Source organism: Rhineura floridana, chromosome 1 (assembly GCF_030035675.1).
Source record: "Rhineura floridana isolate rRhiFlo1 chromosome 1, rRhiFlo1.hap2, whole genome shotgun sequence".
Classification (NCBI taxonomy): Eukaryota; Metazoa; Chordata; class Lepidosauria; order Squamata; family Rhineuridae; genus Rhineura; species Rhineura floridana.
In genome coordinates this window covers 27,520,404-27,543,658 of record NC_084480.1, presented here as the reverse complement: position 1 = coordinate 27,543,658, position 23,255 = coordinate 27,520,404, and the positions used below count along the sequence as shown (strand labels likewise).

The 23,255-nt window shown below is 43.4% G+C and overlaps 1 protein-coding gene across 4 annotated transcripts in view; it reads right to left on the bottom strand.

The window, feature by feature from the left end:
- EGFLAM (EGF like, fibronectin type III and laminin G domains) overlaps nucleotides 1–23,255 on the bottom strand; it is a 169,024-nt gene that overhangs the window by 123,910 nt on the left and 21,859 nt on the right. The window contains exon 1 of one of the 4 annotated variants that reach the window (XM_061616679.1): nucleotides 20,357–20,432. The exons of the other annotated variants lie outside the window; for them this stretch is intronic. The gene's annotated coding sequence lies outside the window, so the exon portion shown is untranslated. Of the gene's footprint in view, nucleotides 1–20,356; nucleotides 20,433–23,255 lie in introns of those variants that run through there. 4 annotated transcript variants of the gene reach the window in all.

Sequence of the window (23,255 nt, the reverse complement as noted above, 5' to 3'; positions counted from 1 at the left end):
TATCTGGCCTCAGGACTCTCCCTAGCCACGCTCCTCTCCCCAGGCCACCTCCCACCAGCCCTGCTTTGCACCCCCTTTGAGTGTGTTTGCTTGGCTATAATGTGTCCTTGGGCCCTGATAATGAACCCGACTCCTGCTTGCCTGGATAGAAGACAGAGAGGGATGCATAAGTGTGTGTAGAAACTCGCCTACTCTACAGGCAAAGGTAAAATCCATTGCTATGCCATCTTCTGCCTCTGTCCCCACCCATCATTAGCATATAACTGGATTAGCATACGGCTGGATGGCTTTAAAACAGGATTAGACAAATTCGTGGAGAACAAAGCTATCGATGGCTACAAGCCCCGATGGCTATGCTCTGCCTGCACGGTTGGAGACAGTATGCTTCCGAATACTAGCTGCTGGAAACAGCAGGAGGACAGAGTGAGGTTACACTTAGGACCTGCTTGTGGGCTTCCCACAGAGGCATCAGGTTGGCCAGTGTGAGAACAGGATGCTGGACAAGATGGGCCACTGTCCAGCAGGCTCTTCTTATGTTCTTACAAAATGGGCTATTGTTTGATTCAGCGGGGCTGTGTTTGTGTTCTAAGGACACCCCTCTTTCCCCTCCCCCCAGAAGGTTGCCCAGAAGGGAATGCAGCCCTTATTCAGAGGTCCATGCAGGGGCATTTTTAAATATCTCTCAAAACCCCTCCATGCACCAGTGTAATACACTCCTGGCAACTGCTAACTAAGATTGGTGCAAAAACTCTCCATGCAATCTGCCTCCTCTGCGTGGAAAGCAGCTTCATAACATTATGAACAGCTGTCTGTTTGTTTTACTTATTAAACTTCTACCCTGCCTTTCTGCTATGGCACTCACAGCAGCTTTCAACAACAACAGTAGACAACAGAAATAAAGTGGGGAGAGATACAATACAAACGAGGCATGGAGAGCAGATAGAATCATTTCAATTAAATAAACAGTAAACAATAAAACACCACCACAGTGAAGTCATTTAATAGAATTGGTGTTGGTTATAATATTTTCCCAAAGTAGCATGCAGGATCTGATAAAATCAGTCAGCAACATCTACAGCACTCAAATAATAAAAACACTAACAATGAGCAGAAACAATAATGTCAGTTATGGTATAGTCTACTAGATTCGGCTCAGCATTAGCTATCCATAGGGCTTAAAATCAGCCAATTGACTGATTGATTGATTGATATTCCACCCTTCCTCCCAGCAGGAGCCCAGGGCAGCAAAAAAAAAAGCATTAAAAACGCTTTAAAACATCATAAAAACACACATTAAAATATATTAAAACAAAACATCTTTAAAAACATTTTTTAAAGCTTTCAAGACATAAAAAAAGGTTAAACACTTTTTTTTTTTAAAAAAAGGTATAAACGCATATTAAAAAGCAATTCCAACACGGAAGCAGACTGGGATAAGGTCTCAACTGAAAAGGCTTGTTGAAAGAGGAAGGTCTTCAATAGGCGCCAAAAAGATAGCAGAAATGGCGCCTGCCTAATATTTAAGGGGAGGGAATTCCACAGGGTAGGTGCCGCCACACTAAAGGTCCATTTCCTATGTTGTGCAGAACAGACCTCCTGATAAAATGGTATCTGCAGGAGGCCCTCACCTGCAGAACACAGTGATCGAGTGGGTATATAAGGGATAAGATGGTCTTTCAGGTATCCTGGTCCCAAGGTGTATAGGAGTTTGTACACCAAAACTAGAACCTTGAACTTGGCCAAGTAGCAAATGGGCAGCCTATATATATATAGGGGAGTAGTACTGAAGGGACTAAAGAGGTAAAATTAAACTAGAAGGCTGATTTATAGGAAGATGCAGAGGAAAGCCCATAAACTGGTAGCAAATGTGAACTGAACAACAACATTTATATAATGTCTTAAGGATTCATCCACAAAACAGGATAACAAATTTCTGTATTTGCTCATGGACAGTTCTGAACTTTAGTCAGTGTTTCAGAAGTCATAATTATGTTTTGCTGTACAACCTCACTCTCTTGTGGGAAGCCAGGCTTTGTAATAAATTCATCACCTCTAGCAGTGAGGACTTCATGGCTATGGAGTTTTGGCAAGGCAAGAATATGTTGTACAAAATCCAAAGAGAGACGTAATATTTCTAGTGTGGACTTTCTATATCTCTCAATATTTTCTTTAAACTATAGTGAAACTGTGGGCAATATTTTTATGACAACTTAATTAGAGATTGGTTGGGCCTCCGAGACTAGATAAAATTGCTGGATTTGGCCTTTGAGCTGCAAATTAACCATCCCTAGTGTAAAGGGAAAAATTAAAAAATTACTAACTCTAACATTTCTTATGCATTACATCCAATTAATTATTTAGCTCATAACTATAGCTATGTGACCTGGCATGCTTTACAGCCCTGCTGCAAACCTATACCCACTTACATAAGGATAAGCCCCATTAAACTCAGTAGGGCTTACTTCTGAATATATATGCTTACAATTATGCTACAAAGAAGCAATCTTCAGCATACTTCCAAGGAAGCAAGCCCTACTGATCTCAATGGGACTTAGGGAGCAAATAAATATTAGACAAGAACTGGGGGTGTCAACAAAAACAGAGTCCTTGTGTTATGGAAGGAGAACAACGTTTCTATAACATCTGGTTCTGTTTTTCCCATGATTGTCCTGATGTCATTTATGGTGTGGATTATTATCACAGTGACCAGCAATGTGGAGGGAAGGTCAGCAGTGAAGGTTGGCCCATTTGGGGAGTCCCCCACCAGCCTCAGTGTGCCCTCAGCCAGCCCCCATCTGCCTCAACAACCAGTCCAGGGGGTGGCACTGGCTGTCAGCTTCCTCCCTACTCTCACTGTTGCCCCTTGTAGAACTCAGCAGGGAGGAAGTTGGGGACAAAACTAGAATTAGATGACTCTGCCTGTCATTAGCTCTGGCTCCGCATACTGTTGGCCACCCAACCTTCTGATCTACCAGTCCCAATGAGCACCAGCCATCACCGGAGGTCAGAAAACACATATTGTAATGATGTCAAGACGTGTGGTATGTTGAACTAGATATTATGAAAAGGATATTGGGAAGCTGCTGTTTTTACCATCCACCCCAACTTCTGTGTTTATTTTTAAGCACATGTGTTTAGGAGAGGGCTGTTTGTTCTAGAATTGAGATTCTACTAATTAACAATATCAGTTCATTGGTCAGTTGTTTGGTTATTTGGAAATATATGAACATGATGCAATATTCCATGGGGCTAGCAGAGCAATCCAAGTGCCAGGAAGCTGGTGGAGGAGGGGCTAGTGGAGAGGGGGCTGCCAGAGCAGGAGCCAGAGGAAAGCTCCGCTGGTCCTCCTCCTGCTCAGGAGCCGATGGCCCAGCTGTCGGGAGCAGCACGCACGAGCAATCTGGGAAGCGCTGGCTCTGACAAAAAGGACTCCTGGGGAGTCCTTCTTTGCTCAGCGCATAGTTAAACTATGGAATTTGCTCCCACAAGATGCGGTAATGGCCACCAGCTTGGATGGCTTTAAAAGAAGATTAGACAAGTTCATGGAGGACAGGGCTATCAATGGCTACTAGCCATGATGGCTGTGCTGTGCCACCCTAGTCAGAGGCAGCATGCTTCTGAAAACCAGTTGCCGGAAGCCTCAGGAGGGGAGAGTGTTCTTGCACTTGGGTCCTGCTTGCGGGCTTCCCCCAGGCACCTGGTTGGCCACTGTGAGAACAGGATGCTGGACTAGATGGGCCACTGGCCTGATCCAGCAGGCTCTTCTTATGTTCTTATGTTCTTATGTTCTTAGTAAGCACTCCCCATAGGCCTCAGTGGGACTTTAGATTTATTTTCTTTACTGTGCTGGCAATTTGTCCGGCAGAGTTTGAAGGGAGATCGGGACCCAGGGGAGGGCTCTGACCATGGGAAAGATCTTGAATAAGTCCCACCCTGCGGCTCTGCCACACCACGCCTCCAGAATGCCCTATTTTCAGGACTTCTTCCAGCATTCACCAGCCCTCAGTCTGCCAGGCTGGCCTTCTCTGGTGACCTCCGGCAATGCGGACAGGCTCCTAGTGGAGCCACAGCTCCGTGGCATCCAACTCACCTCAGCCCTGTGGAAAGGCGAGTTGGATTGCAATTTAAGGTTTTCTTTGATTTAAAAAAAAAAACACTTTTAGCATTATTTATTATTATTTAGGATATCCCTGGGATTCTATATAGAAGCTAAGAATTGCTGTAGCATCTCTTGAATATCATTGACACTTCCAGTTACGTAACAGTGTTAGCTATAATTAAGAATTGATTAAAATAGTTTTTGAAATGATTTCATTTCATTGTTACATACAAAATATTAACTTGGGGTTCTTGTAGTTACAGAAGTGTATTTTGTCACAGGTTGAAATATATATGTATATGCATATGTATATATACATATAATAATAATAATAATAATAATATTGATTGCACTTATTGCTACTTTTAAAATATGCAAAGCCGAAGGAAATAACAGTTGGGAAGCATGGGAATTGTAGTCTACTCTGCTTCTGTATTCAATTTGGGAAGCAGAGGAAATTACAGATAGTTCTCTTCAGCAAACGACACAAGTGAGCAGGGATGCAAGAAGGCATCTGTTCCTGTCCTGTCCTGTAATCATTGCATGAAGTTCTGTTCTGCTGAAGTTTGGCTTCTGAGAAAAACTACATTATTTGTCTTGTTGTCCAGTGAGGTGAAACGTTACATAATTAATTATGCAATTACATATCATTATATTATTCCACGCCATTCATTTCAGTGCAAAGGAAATGCAATGCAAATTGAGGGTGTGTGGAGAAGTAATCAATTATGTATCATTTGTGGACTGAAAACAACAAGAAGAGTGAATATAGATTGTATTCGCTGGTTTGATTTTCTGTTGTGGGCATGGGATGAATACGTTGACATTGGCAATTTCCACTCCCCATTTCAGTTTTCGTCAGAATTCTCCAACCTCCCTACTAGACAGCGTGTTCAGGGGCAACATTCAGAATGAAAGACAAACTTCTATCACTAGTGAGCCTTTCCAGCTGTTCATCCTCTTTTTTGTTCTTTTGCTTGTAAAATGAGTGGGAGACTGCCAGGAACAACTATATAGCAGCATAGATGATGATGTGATGCATTGTTCTGCTGGGAGGACTGGTTCATATATGCAGTTCACCAGTTGATGTTGCAGTTACTGAGGGAGATACTAATAATTATGTGTGAACCAGCCTTAAGGAGCGAGTTCCCTCCTTCACCACGAAAGCAGTGCCCTAGGTGTGTGGTGTGAAGTTTCTTCCTTTGTTGAGCTCCCTGTAACTGTACTCATGTGAAAAAACAGCTTAAAGGACTGGAGACACTGAATGAAGAAATTTGTGTTTTCTGTGATGAATTCATTTCAGTAAAGTACTGTTCCATGGAGTCCTATATAGCTACTTGTTATGCCTGTGAAGAACTCTTTCTGTCAGCTGGTAATCTTATCTGAGCCCTTTCAGAAACTGAGAGCTTAAAAGACGCATGTGCACCATGGGTTTCAATGTTACTATTGCCAGAGGCAACTCTTTCTAGATTTGAAAATCCAGCTAGCTCAGAGATGTTCCTCAGATATGATTTACCAGCGCTCCCCATTCCTTCCCATATAACGGTTTAAGGGATTAGCGAAACGGAATACAACAGTTTAAGAGATTATAACATATAACATTATAACATGTAACAGTTTAAGAGATTAGCTAAGCGGAAGGCATGTCAAACAAATCCTCACTGCGACCATCTTCCATCTGGAAACCTATGTCCTCACTGTGGGAGGCTGTGTGGATCCAGAATTGGCCTCCACAGTCACTTATGGACCCACTGCTAAAGACCTTATCTTGGAAGACAATCTTACTCGGCCACAATGAATGAAGTATAAGGAGTGAAAGAAAATTCAAGAGATAGTCATTAATTCTGTCCCTATTCCCTATTCTGTAACAGTGCAGTGTAGTTGTTAGAGGGTTGCATTCTGACTTTGGACTGACTTCAAATCCCTGCTTGGCCACAAACCTTGCTGGCTGACCTTGGACTACAACAGTGGTTGCCAGTGTGGCACCTGTGGGTGCCAGTGTGCCCACCTGTACTTTGGAACTGAAACATGGAACTGAAACAGCCTTGGTCGCTCTGGTGGATGATTTGAGGAGGGCGTTGGATAGGGGAGAACATTCATTCCTCATCCTCCTGGATCTCTCAGCAGCTTTCAATACCGTTGACCATGGTATCCTCTTGGATCGCCTGGAGGGAATAGGAATAGGGGGCACGGTTTTACGGTGGTTCCGTTCCTATCTCTCAGACAGGCACCAACGGATGGCATTGGGAGATGAGGTTTCAGACCCTTGGCCTCTCAATTGTGGTGTGCCACAGGGTTCTATCCTCTCTCCCATGCTATTTAACATCTATGTAAAGCCGCTGGGGGCCATCATCAGGAGATATGGGCTGCAGTGTCACCAATATGCGGATGACACTCAGCTCTATCTCTCATTTAAGTCCTCACCAAAGTTGGCTGTGGATACTATTTCCAAGTGCCTGGAGTCCATAAGTGAATGGATGGGAGGTAACAGGCTGAAGCTGAACCCCGACAAGACCGAGTTACTGCTTGTGGGAGACAAGAGAAGGTTAGGAGATATTGACCTGGTGTTGAATGGGGTAAGATTGCCCCTGAAGGACCAGGTTCGCAGCCTCGGGGTCATTCTTGACTCCCAGCTGTCCATGGAGGCTCAGGTTTTGGCAGTGAGCCAGGCAGCTTGGTATCAATTACATCTAATACAGAGGCTGCGACCCTACCTTCCTGTCCATCTGCTCCCACGGGTTGTGCATGCCCTGGTCTCCTCTCGCTTAGACTACTGTAATGCGCTCTACGTTGGGTTACCCTTGAAGACGGTCCGGAAACTACAGCTGGTTCAGAATGCGGCGGCACGTTTGATTAAGAACAGCCGCCGCCGTCATCATATCACTCCAGTGCTAGAAGACCTGCACTGGCTACCAGTTGTTTACTGGGCCCAATTCAAGGTGTTGGTGTTAACCTTTAAAGCCCTACACGGTTTCGGTCCAGTCTATCTAAAGGAGCGCCTCCAGCATCACCAAATATGCTGCCTGACGAGATCAGCCTCACAAGACCTTCTCTCGGTCCCACCAGTTAAAACAGCTAGGCTGGTGCGGACCAGAGAGAGGGCATTCTCGATTGTGGCCCCCACCCTCTGGAATTCTCTGCCATGTGACCTTCGCCATGCCCCCTCCCTGGTAGGTTTCCGCCGAGGATTGAAAACTTGGCTGTTTAGGCGGGCCTACGGGACTCCTGGGTAATCTGGTTTTATTTTGTAAAGATGGGGGGGGTGATTAATTAGAGACTGATGTTATAATTGTACTTATATGTTGTATTTTAATTTTTATGTACGCCGCCTAGAGTGGCCGTTAATTCGGCCAGATAGGCGGCTTAGAAATAAAATTTTATTATTATTATTATTTCTATGGCACTCGTGAACAATCCCAGTAAAATATCCCTTCAAACATCCACAATGCATGAGACTCTTTCCTCTTTCTGCCGTCTTCCTGTTTGCACTAGCTCAGCCTGCTACAAAAGTAATGATGAGCAAAAAATCCACAATAAAATCCACACCAAAGCAACTTGACAAAAATGTGGAAACTGTGCAAACTTCACATATCTCAGGAAGATACACAACCAACAAAGTGAATTTCAAGTTCTAATTATGCCTCATGCCTTTTTTTGGGGGGGGGGGGAAGTGGGCACTTAAAATTGCTAGCACCTGTTTGTGAGAAATCTCCTGCTACCTAATGTGCATTAAGAACATTAGGGAGCTCTATAGATTGGTAAAAATAGAAGAAGAGGCACTGAAAGTGTTCAGTATATTGTTTTCAAATTCATGAAATGATGGAATGCCAAAAACATTAACCCAAGTATCTTCTTGCAAAAACAGAGCTGGCTTCAGATGTCTCAAGGGGCATACGCATTAACCTATTTGTAGTGCAAAAATATAGGTTTTTTTCAGTCCAAAATTGTTCGTGCTTGTCCTCAACATGTCCTGTTCTTTCCAGGCTCCTATGGAGTCAAGAGACTTCCCAACAATAATGCCAATAAGGGTTACACCAAGGCGCTATCCAGGGCCAGTCCAAAATCAGAGTCCACAACAACAAAGGAGTCAGGCAAGAAGCAAGCAGAGTAGTCCAAGGTCAAGACCAAGCAGTCTGTAGGCAGAGCAGGTCAAGGAAAAGGCAAGAGGCAGGTCCAGGGTGGCCCACAGTCTGGTCTGGACTCAACAGGAGCTGACCAACCAGGTCAGATGCAGAGCTGGTGTATACACATTGTTTCAGCAGCTCTTCCAGTCTAGCATTGGGGTTTTTATGCTGGAGCTGCTGGAACCACACCCCAGACCTCAGCTGACTCCTATTAAACACCTGCAGCCAGACCTTTACTCACAAGGAATCCAGGCCTGCAGTCAGGCATTCCTCCAAATGGTCAGGGTCTTCAGCTGATATTTGAGGCAATGCTTGGGCCTCGATACAGCCTCAATGTCAGAAGCTGAATTTGGCTAGGAATTTCTTCGAATTCTGCCCAATTTGGATTTGGTACCGAATTTTCCATTAATTCACTTACTCTCAATCACTGAGGATTGGATTTTAATGTAGCGAATTTCTGCGGCTATTTTTGAAAATGGACTTTAAAAAAACCCCAGCTTCTAAACCCCCAATTGTAAGAATGATAATTTATCATATTTCCTTTTTAAATATCCATATTTCCTCCATAATATTCATATTTCCTTTAAAAATATCTATATTAGTATTGGTATTTTTTCTGAGCAAAAAAAACCATGGATTGGTAAAAACAGCAGCTACTTGTTAAGAACAAACTTGACTTGATGCTTGCCTATTAGGTCGACAGCATGCTTTCAAACTGGCACCAGCCAATGGATCCCATCCCTAGACTTGTCACAGGAGACTGGCTCCTCATCCCCAGATGGACCCTGACCAAGGGTTGGGTCCAAGACCAGAGCCTCCAGGTCTTCCTCCAATGAGGACTCCCACAATAAGGACTTCCCCAGCTAGGACCTGACATCATGCTGCGTTCAGTCTAGATTGAATCTAGATCCTCTCCTTGTACTACTTGATTCATATTTGAAAAACCTTCCCTTGAGTAGGATATTCACTCTTCTTCCTCTGTACACATGCCCCAGGCAAATGAAGAAGGAAGTGGTATTGTGTTCTTGGTATATGCTCACCTACAATGTTACTGGGCGGCTGTGGATATATACCTGCCCCCCCCATTGCTGGGACCACCTATATATATTTTCATCTGTTTTCAAATGAACACACTGGGGTAATGCAGAATCAATCTGTAATGAGGTTTTATTTTCAGAATGAAACCAATTTGTCAGAAAATGCTTTTCAGGGGGAAAATATGCAATGGATCTAGATTGTGTGTGGGCTACGTAGAAAAAAACAAGTACTCGTTTTCCATTGATTCTAGAATAAAATGTGTGTACACAGCCTCAATCTTCAAAAACACATCTGAGGTGTTGTTGGAACTTACAGAACTATGTATGATCATTAACTGGAAAAGGACACAAGAATAATGGAGAGAATTCTATGAACTTAACTAGTGCAACAGAGATAAAACACAGCAGCTTCAAGCCTTGGAGTTTAGATATGTGAATTGATTCTGTGTTTTGTAGGCCTGATGTGGTTTCATTTATTAAGCACACAACCTCCCTACAACCATTAAAGGTATTTTCTGGATTTAAAATGGAGGTTGGGATTGTTCTCACCTGCCCTTATGACTTTTCAAGATTTCCGTTCAACAATCTTTCAAAATATAGCAGTATAATTAAAGGACTTGGCAGCAGTGTGAAAGGTTATAACATGTGTAGCCTATTTTCAAGTTCCTCATTTTTTAGCTTTGCACTAAGAATGGAATTATGCAATCCTGTTTTAAATTCAGGCTTTTACAGCTGTCTGAGAGCCCTCACCTTACTTTGCAGTTGTAGCATCTGGGAGATTTTTTTTTCTTATTCATTGCAGCTGAGCTGTGGCTATTCGGACACATGCAGAAAAGAGAATGTGTGTCATTTTTTCCTCATTTTGGATTTCCTGACCTTTTTCTTTCTATTTTGCCTTACCATCTTATCAGGTTTGTTTCTTTAACCTGTCTCAATTTGAGAAAATCTTAGTGAGTTTTTATTAGTGCTGTGCTGAACCTTAACAATGATTTTATTCAAACATTCAAGATGGTGGGTGGGAGTGCACAAAGAGAATGAGCCTCCAAAAAGGGTAGTGGGTGGGCAGAACTTTAAAAGAAAATTTGTTGGATGCAGGGGGAATTGCATTTACCTTATCACATTAATTTTATCAGAGATAATCTTTTAATAGAAAACTTGTTTTGTTTATGTGTTGGACAATGGCTATGTAATATAGCTGAACTATAAGGAAAATTATAACCTGTAGATCTGCAAGGTTATATAGCCAACTCTGCAGGGAGAGCTGCTTAGATTAGACAAGTTTGCCTTGCGATCTGAGTTTTATTTTAATATGTGGTTATATATGTTATAATTTGGTGATAGTTTTAGATGCCAGTGCTAAAGGATTTAGATATTACCGCTGTATATTTGTGTTTTATCTGGCCAAAACCTGTATTTGGTCGCCTGTAATAATAAACTGAACTGAACATTAATGAGGTGGCCAAGAGGTCTGGTTGGCCTTTTTTTACACTGAAAAGTGTTATGACGGCCCGGCACTCTCTTGCAGCTGCACAGGGCTTTTTACAGACTGTCTCCCATCTCAGGATCTCTTCCTGGTACGATCATGTGACCACTAATATGTTAGACAAATTCATGGGGGAACAGATATCTCAACAGCTACTAGTCATGACAAGTGGAACCCAACAACAAGGTGTTGCACACCGAGTGCTTCTGTTCAGGATTCACCACCCCTCCTATTTTCCTTTTTGCCCTCCAACCATCCGTGCCCATTGAACATGCTCAATCCTCATTGAGGGATTTAATTTATTTCATTTTGAAAGCATATAATTGACCACAGAAAAAGATACTTAGAAAGCAGCGCTATAACCCTTCTCTCAGTTATTAGTTTTTTCATGTACAACAAGTTTTTTTTTTGGAGGAGCATGAAGTCATAGGATCCCCCACCCCTAGCCTGGAATAATACAGTCCAGGGATGGTTTAAACGATGGCTGTACCACTTACAGGAGCCTTCCCAAACATGGTGCCCTCCAGATAATTTGAACTCTCAGTAACTCACCTCACTCCAAGAGCAAAGTAACTTTGTTGAACTGCTGTCCGGCACTCGGATCATGATTCTATAGTCCTCCCTGTGTAACTGGCTTACCTCTGTTGGTTTTCTCAGTTGCTTCCCAATGACAGACAAGGCATGCCACATTCACACCATACATTTATTCCACTATTATTCCACTTTAAACAGTCATGGTTCCCCCCAAAGAATCCTGGGAAGTGTAGGCTCCACCCAGCATGACTGAGCCAGCAGGAAGTACTGGAGCCCAGAATGCCCCCCTGCATACTTGCGAGATGGTGTGTCTCTTGCCTGAGGGTTGGTAAATTAAAGGCTTTACCACTTCCTGCTGTCTGTAACCTGAGCAATGGAGTTCTATCACCTCCTCATTTGAGCCCCAGGGCAGGTCATCGAGCAGCCAGACTAGGTCATTTGAGCAGGTTAATCCTATAACCCCCAAACGAGCAAGACAAGAATGATATGCACCCCCATATAATACACAACAGTCCATATAAAAGCAGAGTGCATACAAACCATCCATTTCAGCAAAGCCTAATTCCTTCACAGTTTTCCATACAAGCTTTTCATAGATTTACTGCATGGGTTGCTAATGCATGCTCCTTCCAGATATTGTTGGATTCCCAACTCCCATCAGCCCAGCCAGCATGGCCCACGATCAAGGATGAAGGAAAGATGTAGTCCAGCAACATCTGGAGGGCGCTACACTGGCTATCCCAAATTCACTTGGTAGAACAAGATTGAGAGGTTATACCAGACATGCATTGACGAGACCATATTCCTTCCCTCCCAACTCCATTGTCTCTCTAAAGAGCCACAACTGATGCCCCACCTAAATGCATGCAGTTAGAATGTTTACTGGTGTCCTTGGCCCGAAGCCAAGAAATCCAGGCGCACTCAGTTCTGTGAGTTTTTCTCTTTTTATTAAAGTTACAACAACTTCAAAAGCCTTGTGACTCATTCATCTATCTATGCTTTCTAGGAACTACTTTCCCTTACTAACTCTGACTAAGTGTGTCTTCGCAGCCACAGACATTGACGCAGCAAGAACCACCACCCCCTGCATGCCTCCTTAAGGAGGATTGACTTTTGTGCAAAGCCTCTGGCTCCTCTTTAACCCCAGCTGTTGCTCTTTGCGCCTCAGAAGCCTTCGAGAATGGGGCAAAGGGGGTTGGATCTCAGTTTCCCCCTCTGACTGGTTGGGGGTAGCTGTCTGTTCTGGTGTGGGAAGTTGTTGGGCACCAGGCTGGGAATCAGAGGACAGACTAGGCGGCATGTCTGACGTGGGCGAGGGGTGTGTGTCCAAAGAAGCAGCCTCTGACAGCTTGTACTATGCAACCATGGGGGGGCAGGTGACTGAACACACTGCCCGCTCTCCCTTGGCACATCGACCCAGTCCTCAAAGAAGTCAGAGTCCCCCACCTCCAAGCCACCACCATCACCCAAGCTGGGACACAACATCCGGACATACTGAGACACTGTGTTCCATAGTCTAGGTCAGGAATGGCCAACCTCTTGCCCTTTGATGTTGCTGGAATACAACGTCCTTCAGTTCCAGACAGCATGGCTTATGCTTTGGGATGATGGGAGTTGTGGTCTAACAACACTTGGAGGGCACCACTTTGGGCTAAGCCATGTTTTTGGATCTGACCTTGGAAAGGCAATGTGGATACCCCATTGTTGATGCCTCCTTGGGCTAAGCCAGGTATGGCCCTCCAGATCTTGCTGAAAGACAACTCCTATCAGCCCACAGAAAGCATGATCAATGGTCAAGGATGATGGGAGCTGTTGTTCAGCAACTTCTGGAGGGCCAAAGGCTCCCCATACCTGGCTTAGCCCAAGGAGGCATCAACAATGGGGTATCCACATTGCCTTTCCAAGGTCAGATCCAAAAACTGGATTAAAGATGGACCTAGAATTTATTCTTGATCTTTCCCCCCTCCTTTGTCACATCAGGGCCAGTGGTCATGTGAAAAGCATCTCAGATTATTAGAGGATCCTGCTCTGCATTTCATAGTGAGAAGTGGCGTATGGAACTGCAGAAAGGAATATGGATTGGTGGATCAATCTATTTCCAGCCCAGGCCAATCTCACATGGGTTCATTCGTAAGTCTGTTCTGTCTTGCTTCTGCATTTATCTGCAATTTTTTTTAAAAAAAAATCTACATTTAAAAAAATCCAATTTAAAATATGTATTTTATCATAAAATGCATATTTAAACATTTATCTCAGTGTACACATTTCTAAACATATTTTATCCTCATTTTTCAACACATTTGGGTAATTTTTTTGAGCCAAGAGAACTACATCACAAAATTCAGAAAAATGTGAAATCTGACAGATTATTTTGTTATGATCTGCCCATGAGTCCAGGAGGTGCAGATAACACCAGTCCACATTGCAATTCACTGAAACTGAATTCTTCAAGCATAGCTAGTAAGGCACTATTACTGTATAGCAGTGTGAGGTACACCTCCAGTTAACAAATCCTTCAGGAAAGAATCTCCTTTTAACAAAGTATTTTTTGGGTGCGGGGGTGGCGCACACTGACAGTCAGAATGTGGCTCCTTGTCTACTGGATTGCGGCCACTGCTGGCAGCTCTCTCATGCATGGCTAGAATGGCGCTCCTTGCCAGGTGGCGTAGACTCCTCCGCAGTCAACAGTGCTTTGGGTGCCCTTGAAGCACTGTTTACTGCAGACACATCTGCTCGAGTGTAGGGGAGGATGGCACAGAGAGAGAGAGAGAGAGAGAGAGAGAGAGAGAGAGAACACAGACTGATGGCTACCCCTTGCCTGCCTGCTCAAGTGTATGGAGAGGAGAACTGCTCAAAGCTTTAGATTGCTATAGCAAGACACTACATGATAAAAGAAAAAAAGGCAAGGCAGGCTTCCCTGGATGCATTTTGGAAGAAGCATTCAAGTGGTCTGTATGCAAGGCTTTCTTGACCTGACTGTTTCATTTCAGACATGGTACTGTTAGTTTTAAATAAATAGTTTGCTGAAATACATTCAACGCCTCTTCTTTTTTGTGGTGCAGGAACCTATCCCTATTCTTTCCATGTTATTCCTACTTCTGGTAGGAAAGCTTCTGTTAAAGAAGTGATTTCCAGGAACACATCCACTTCTTTAACTAAGGTATTACTGTACTAAGAAGCTACATAGGAACTACAGTAGTCCATTGTACATGTACAGACAAAGCCAATTGCTGATTTGGGTACCAATCACCCTGAACAAGGGGTAAACATAAAACACAGTCTGTGTTGGGATTGCTTTTTAATATGTTTTTAAACCTTTTTTTAAAAAAATGATGTTTTTAAAGCTTTTTAACAATGTTTTTAAAGATGTTTAGTTTTAATTTATTTTAAAGTCTGTTTTTATGATGTGTTAAAGTGCTTATAGTGCTTTTGTTTGCCGCCTTGGACTCCTACTAGGAAAAAGGGTGGGATATACATCTAATAAATAATAACAACAACAACTGGGGCATACCTGAATTGTGAGCTTCTTCCCTTGGAGTGTTGCAATCCCTTCCTAACTACTAGAACCCTCCATTCCTGAGATGCTACTAGTAAGTCAATTCTGAGGCTTTGCTGTATGTCCATTAACTCTAATGTGCAGTTGCTCTTGAATACCTTAATATTGTTTGCATTTTCTTTACTATATCCTGTTGTGTGTTTTTTTAGCAACAGAATATTTTGTTATGGGGGAAACTGCAGTTAAAGTCATCTGAAGGGAACTGTTCTCTCTCCCTTGCCTGCACACAATTATAGTACTAATCATTATTATGATTATTGTGATTATTACTACACATGGTAAACGCTGTTTTGTTCAGCAAACAATCCAATAAGATATAGGAAGAGTATGAAAAACAGTGGTTGAGCAAAAAGCTAAAGGGAAGGAACAGCATGAATATTAAGCAACGAACTCCACTAGCCATTACATAAAGACACAGTGGAAATAAAGATAGAAATATTCACGTCTTTGGGGAACTTAAGTCTATTTCACTTATTGATACGTCCAGATTCCTGACAGCTATAGTTTCATTTTGCCCTTTTTAAAATTGCTCTTGACTTCCTTTTTCCTCATCCATAATGCATTTCAAATATGACTATAAATAAATATTCAGAATGAGTCCAGCAGTCATCAAGAGGTTTCGAATTGGACCCACAAGGGCTTTTGATCTTGGAGTTTAATTTTAGCAAGCTACATTTGTGGCATTTATTTTTACAGTTGATCCCCTCCCCCCAGCTTCTGAAATAGATTTCTCTCTCAGACACTTGTTTCTTGGGGGTTACAAAATTGATCTGTGTACACCAGCAAAATTCTGAGCAAAAGAAATTGGGGGTGGGGCGAGAGAGAGAAACTACAAGGTGAGTTTGACTACTTTTTTTACTCCATCAAGACATTTCAAGGTCAGATCTCATTACTGAAAAAGGACTCATTTTGCCACTCTCAATGTGACCTTTTCCACATGCAATTTCTGCATTAACTTACTTTGTCTGTCGGTATTAAAAGAGCAAAGCAGGGAAGAAACACTCCTTACTGTCTTGTCTTTCCCTTGCTCACTTCCCTTTGATGTCTGAGTACTTTTTTAAAAAAAGGAGACATAGAATCTCAAACTGATGCTCCCAAATAATATGCATGAGATTTAAAACTAATGCAAAAGGCTAAAACAACGTCATGCATTTTAATCTCTCTTTCTCTTTCCTATATATGAGGAAGAACTGAAAAGCGTTAGGCAACTTACATTCAACAATCAATTATTATTTTTCAGAATTAGGCTCCACCTCTCCACTTATTATTCTATCCTCCATTCTGCTTTCTGGGGCTCCCTCTCCTTTTCTTCTGTCTGAGTAAATGATAGTTGCCTTTTGTTTTTAAACCATTCAACATATGATAAACAGCAAGACTGAAACAGAGCTACGCTGTTACCTAGAACGATACCAAGATGCCCGAACAACATCGGGCTTCCAGATCCACCCGTGAGACAATCTCCCCGACACAGGACAGTTTTGAGCCAGAAGAACTGCACCTCATGGAAACTTATAGTCGTCTACCTGAATTTGAACGTATGGCAATTATCAATAGACTAAAACAGCTGATTGAATGTCTAAATAGCGTCCGTTCAGAAGACTCCTTGGCGGCTTCTCAACAGTGCCCACCCATCTATCCGGACAACTCAAGCAAGTCTCTAACCACGGTCGTTGCTGAACAACACAGCCAACACCTATGTCCTCTGCCCATTATTACCAAGTCTCCTGCTTTTGATGGAGCCATGCAGACAAGCTGCGCTCCTCGCCGTAAAATAGCTCCTCCTTCTATGGAGACTGCCAGTGATTCCACCTGGCTACAGATGCGTTATTTACAACCTGAGGAACTAGGCTCGCCAAATAAGGAACATAAGGCCAAGTTACATCTCCCAGTCCAAACGTTACAAACGTTGCGGAAAACTTCTAATGTAAGCATCTTAACCCCCGATATTAACACTATCACTTCATGCCCTTGACAACAACCCTCTCTTACCCACAGGACAAAACACCTGACCATTACATCAGACCAAGGGTTAAATACAAATTCTGGCTCCCTCTGTTCCCTTTCTGAGACTCAATTGAAATTACTCTCTTGGAACATTGCTGGCTGGAAGAGTAAGACTTTAGATCTGGAGTTATTACAAGATTTACAAGCATACGACATCATTCTATTGCAGGAAACATGGCTGACAGAGGATGAGACACTCTTGCTTCAAGGGTTTAAAACCTGGTTGAAACCGGCCAGGAAATATGGTGGCAAAGGACGTGGGCGAGGCGGTTTGGCAATATTATTGGCTACTAACCTTGATTGCCAAGCTGTTTTACCCAACATCGAGGCCCCAGAAACTTGCTTAGCTTTGGGAATTACTATTGCAGGCTTTCCACCTTTTATCTGTTTAAATGTATATGTTCCTCCGGCAAATTCAACTTCGTCGGATTCTCCTTGGCCTCCCTTGGAGAACTTTGTCAAAGTACTCTTAGCAAATTATCCCACACATGAGTTCCTCTTAGGAGGAGATTTTAATGCTAGGATGGGCCATAGATATCCCAAAATTGATGGAATCCCTTGGGAACCACCCGAGGGCTTCCCTCTCTTATTTAGATCAGCCAGAGATAAGGTAGTAAATAAGTATGGTATGGCCCTCTTCCAACTGCTGCTGAAATTCCATTTTATCTGCCTGAATGGTTCACCTCTAGACTCTTCAAATGGATTTTTCACTTATATAGCTCGGACTGGTGCTAGTGTCGTTGATTACTTCTTGGGTTCCCCCTTACTGATAAAATGGGTCAAAGAATTTACTGTCCTCTCGAGGCCAGAAAGCGATCATCTTCCCTTAAAGTTAGTTTTCCGGGCCTTTCCAAATCCCCAAGCTGTTCCCTGCCAGGCCCCTCATTTGGCCCAGTTATATGGGCTAAAACGCCTCAGATGGACCACAGACATAGGTCTACAAGCCCACCACCTTCTGGCATCGGATTTACTACTAGACCTCCGACATATAGCCATAACAAACTTCGAGGAGAGCTTCCAGGCATATGAGTCCATAGTAACACAACTCACTCCGCTGATTGCATCCTTAACCATTGCCTCTGTCCCCCTAAAACCAAAAACCTGGTTTGATAATGAGTGTAGAATCGCAAAAAAGCAACTCATTAAACAAATCAGAATAGTCAGAACTACAAATTGCCCAGAGACTTTCCAAATTTTAATACAACTGAAAAGAGCCTACAAAAAACGTTTAAATGATAAGAAGCAAACTCATTATGCTGCAAACTGGGTGGCATTGGATGTGGCTGCGAATTCAGGCAATGAGGCTGAATTTTGAAAGCTATTACAAGGATCCCTCGGAACAATTGATTACACCCCCATCCCTCCCATATTACAGGAGGAGTGGATGGTGCATTTCCAATCCATTTTCGGGAATCCACATCCTGCCCTACCGGTTGCTATAGTTGATGTCTTGGCCGACCTTCCTCCTTGGCCCCCGGTAACAACCGCGGAAGTTATGGATTTAGCCAAATCCCTCAGAGCAGGAAAAGCCCCCGGCGAAGATATGCTTCCACCAGATTTCCTAATACAGGACCTCTCTTGGTGGGCCCCGCTCCTGGCCTCCCTTTTTACCAACATAAATAATACCGGAGCTATCCCGACAGGTTGGTTGACCAGCATCGTGGTACCTATTTTTAAAAAAGGCAACCCGGAGCTCCCTTCGAACTATCGTCCCATTAGTCTATTGAACGTACCTATGAAATTGTACTGTAGGTTATTACTTAATAAGCTGAGAGACTGGGATCTTACAAATTCAATTATATGTGATGAACAAGCCGGTTTCCGGCCTAAGAAAAGCACCACAGATCAGGCATTTATATTGTACCACCTAATTAGGAAAATAAGAACTAAATCCTACAAATCTTTATATATCGCCTTTGTTGATTTTTCAGCAGCTTTCGATACTGTAGATAGAGAACTTTTGTGGGAAAAAATGGCCCGGTCTAGCATAGATAAAAGGCTTTTATGGCTTATTAGGGCCCTCCATCAGTCGAATGTAATCCAGGTTCGACTGGGGAAAAACGGCTCACTCTCTCCTAAAATCCCGGTCCACAGAGGAGTTAAGCAGGGGTGCCTTTTGGCCCCCTTCCTGTTTAACTTCTTTATTAACGATATAGTGGAGGTGCTCTCCTCGCCTGATTTTTTTCCACCTTCAATCGGCCAGAGGAAGATTCCTGCCTTATTATACGCGGACGACCTGGCCTTATGCTCTTTAACCAGAATTGGTCTTAAACGTATGCTTTTGAAACTGGAGGAATACTGCTGCACGCAGAAGCTCACGGTCAACCAGTCTAAAACCAAAATAATGGTTTGCGGGAAATTTATGAGGTCTCAAATTTCCTGGTCATTAAACAGTGCACCAATTGAACAGGTTCGAACCTTTAAATATCTTGGGATTCACTTTTCCAATACTCTTTCTTGGGCTCCCCAGATTAAAGCCATGTCCCTCCTAGGGGCCCGCGCCTTAGGTCAAGTTAAAAGGTTTTTTTATTCTCGTGGAGGTCAACTTGTTGTCCCTATGGTGAAAATTCTAAAAACTAAAATCCTCCCAAAAATATTATACGGCTCCGAACTATGGGGAGCTCTGGCCAAGCCCAAATTAGAATCCATACAAAATTCATTTATGAAGCAAATTCTTGGGACTCCCACCGGGGACCCCTGCTGCCCATTTAAGGGCTGAACTTGGTCTCCCCTCTCTTTCGGCTCGTTTTGACCTGGCCTACCTGCGATATTGGCTTCGTATTGCTAGCTCAGACGATTCCTCCTTGGTCAAACAGCCCTGGTTGGAGCAACAAAAAACTGCAGGGTGGGCTCAAGAATGCCAACCGATTCTTGATAAATACAATCTGCCCCGCACCAAATTCTTTGAATTAAGCAAGGTTGCCCTACGTAATTGGATTTTTGACCAAGATGCTATCCAGGATCGAGCTACCATTGCGACGGCATCATATTCAATTTGGTACCCAATTATAAAGCCCAACCACTCTCTCTCTACATACTTGGGAGTTTTATCATTTGCTCCCATTAGGAGAGCGTTTACTGCCCTTAGATTCCAAACCATGCGCTCGGCCTTCCTAGAAGGCCGTTACCGTAGTATTCCACCCGCCCATCGTTTTTGTATTTACGGCTGTAATGCTATCGAGGAGATTTCACATTATCTCCTCTACTGTCCCTTATATGAGGATCCAAGACGCAAATTTTTACTTCCTGTCCTTGCCCCTTTTGTATCTTACTCCACAGAGGAATTGGTTATCGTACTCCTGGCCGATAATTATAAAGAGGTAACCCTAGCGGTGGCTAACTTTGCCTTAGCGGCACAAAAACTGAGAGCGAAATTTTCCATTGAAATATCTTAGTAGAGCCTTAAATTTGAGTTATGGTTTTTAAATGAATTTTAATGTTATACGCTATGTATGTTTGTATTCACTGTGTTTGCACATGGCCTATGGCTAAGTCTGCAATAAAATTTTACTTACTTACTTGCATATTGAAAATGGTATTTCACAGCATGGACTCAATCTAAGTCTTCTCAGAAAACCCACAATCCAAATAGCCTTTGGCACAGTGTAGGTGGGATTTAAATTGCATACAGCTACAGACTCTCTCCTGAGGTCTAGCCTTTCCTAAATCGCGTTGCAAGTATGGTGGGGGGTACAGGTAGTGGTGTCAATCCACACAAAGTCTTCTAAATGTTTTTCTGTCACTCATAAGGACTTCATTGGAAGTACAGCCAAGAAAGTGAAGAACTTCCTGCCAAATGAGCAGCAAAATTAACACAAAACAGGGAAAAATTTAGTCAATACAATGAGTACTGTGGCACTGTATACAGAGCATTCAAGGAACCAACCCTCTGCAAATACAGAGCATTACACACAGAGAGAGAGAGAGAGAGAGAGAGAGAGAGAACTCTGGAAGCTGATGTTGCATGTAAGAAGAGCTCTGCTGGATCAGGACAAAGGCCCATATAGTCCAGCATTCTGTTCTCACATTGGCCAAGCAGATAGCAATAGGAAGGTTGCAAGCAGGCCATCAGCAGGGTGAGAAATTCGATTCAGTTTGCATTTAAAAGTGAATCTACCTAATTCACACTTTCCAAAAAATATGCAAACTGAAACACAGGCATTCCTCAAAATTCACACTAATTTTATTACAAATAATAACATACAAGATGCATTATACTGGGGGGAATTGCTTTGCAAAACTGTGTATATTAGGCAAAAATTGCTTACAAACATGTATATAAGCAGAAATGTGCACTAAAATGCTGATGAATTTTCCTGAGGACTTCCTAAAAATTGCAAATTGATGAGGAAATGTGGGGAACTGAACTTACGACTGGAAAAATGAGGAACTGAGAGACTGACAGATTCATTCATCCCATTCTCTGGCTTTTGTTCCTCAGACATTTATTCCACTTTAAACAGTCATGGCTTCTCCCAAAGAATCCTGGGAAGTGTAGCTTGTGAAGGGTGCTGATAGTGGCTGGGAGACTCCTATTACCCTTACAGAGCTCCAGTTCCCAGAATTCTCTGGGAAGAGGGGCTGACTGTTAAACCATTCTTGCCACTGGAGCTCTGTTAGAGGAATACGGGCGCAGAGTGGTAAGCGGCGTTAATACAGCCGAAGCTCTGCTCACAGCCGGAGTTCGATTCCAACGGAAAGAGGAAGTCGAATCTCCAGTAAAAGGGGTCGAGGTCCACTCAGCCTTCCATCCATCTGTGGTCGGTAAAATGAGTATCCGGCATATGCTGGGGGGTAAAGAAAGGCCGGGGAAGGAACTGGCAATCCCACCCCATATATACGGTCTGCCTAGTAAACGTCGCAAGACGTCACCCTAAGAGTCGGAAACGACTCGCACTACAAGTGCAGGGACACCTTTACCTTTTTTAATAACACTCAGCACCCTTCACAAACTACACTTCCCAGGATTCTTTGGGGAATGCCATGATGGTTTAAAGTGGAATAAATGTCTAGTGTGGATGTGGCCTTTTATACATATGTCAAAGAAGTGACAAAACAATAAAAAGTGTTTAAAACACAGGAGCAAACTGGAATAAAGGCAGGCCTGGCACCAGCAGGTTGGGCACAGGCCCCTGCCTAATTTATAGGCTGGGACTGGGAGGCTGGAGCTCTGCGATCTGCACCAGCCTCGGGTCACAGGGCATGATTTTCAGCCTGGGGTAAGGGTTTGAGGCCCCCAAGTTGGCAGCAGGAGCATCAACCCATTACTCCAGGCTGCAAATCATGTCCCGCGATCTGATGCTGGCTCACACTGCGGAGCAGGAGCTCCATCCTCCCAGACAACATCCCCCCAATGCAGCCAGCACAGGCTTAAATGCGCCCAGTTGCCCCACCTCCCACATTGCCACATCAGTGCATGCACAGGCATGGGCACACAGTGTGCTAGCGTGCTGATGTGAAAATGTAAGAGGTGGGCAGTCTGGCCTATTTAAGCTTGGGCAGGCTGCATAGGGTGGGTGTTGGTGTTCAAGGGCCCACTTATGACTAGCTCTGGCCCTGGATAAAGCTATCTACTTAAAAGGCTTGTTGGAAGAAGAAGGTCTTCAGTAGATGCCACCCTTAGCCATGAGCACCTTAATATCTGAAGCCGCCATTGTCAGACGCGATGGCACTTATACATTTCGGCTGCTGGTATAGAATAGTCTAGACTGGCACAGAATGAAGCTAAGCAGATCTATTTGGCCTTGTAAGGTCCTTGGACAAAAGTGTGCCTTGGAACCATATGTCAGCTGTACCGAGTACATAATTCCTAAGTGCATTATGTTTGTGGCATGCCAATGTTCCCCATATCCCTAAACATTAGCATGCCACAAAAATACTGCTAGTTTAGGTGACCTCCCTGAGGATGAGTAATTCTAATGCATCTCTACATCACATGTGCTTCGATTATTCAATCGCGCCTGAAGAAGAGGCACAAGCACAAATTATGTACCCATCCATCTATCCTCAAAAGAGTCTGACCATTCCATGTTTCTTTAAGTCACTCCTCTGGACTTGCCTTGTTCCATTCAGGAGGAGAAGCTGTCAGAATTGTGGCTCACGCTGAAACATGGCGATGGGCTGGCTCCTTCCACATATAAATGTGAAGTGTACTTCCGATTTTAATTCAGAAGAAGCTGCCTTACTATGTCTCTCCAGACAGGTGTTTTATTGTGGGCGTATTCTTCAACGTGTTCTTGACACAATAATAGTCAAGTGCCTGGTGCCATCCTTTTTGGTCGTTAGGCTCCAGACTCAGGCCTTTTCGTTCTTCTGGCATTTGGTAATTAAGCCTCCTGTCGGTGCTCATCTTTTAGTGGTGCGGTTAGGGCTTGTCCTTATTAATATGTTGCTGGATGGGCACTTTATGCCTGTGTTG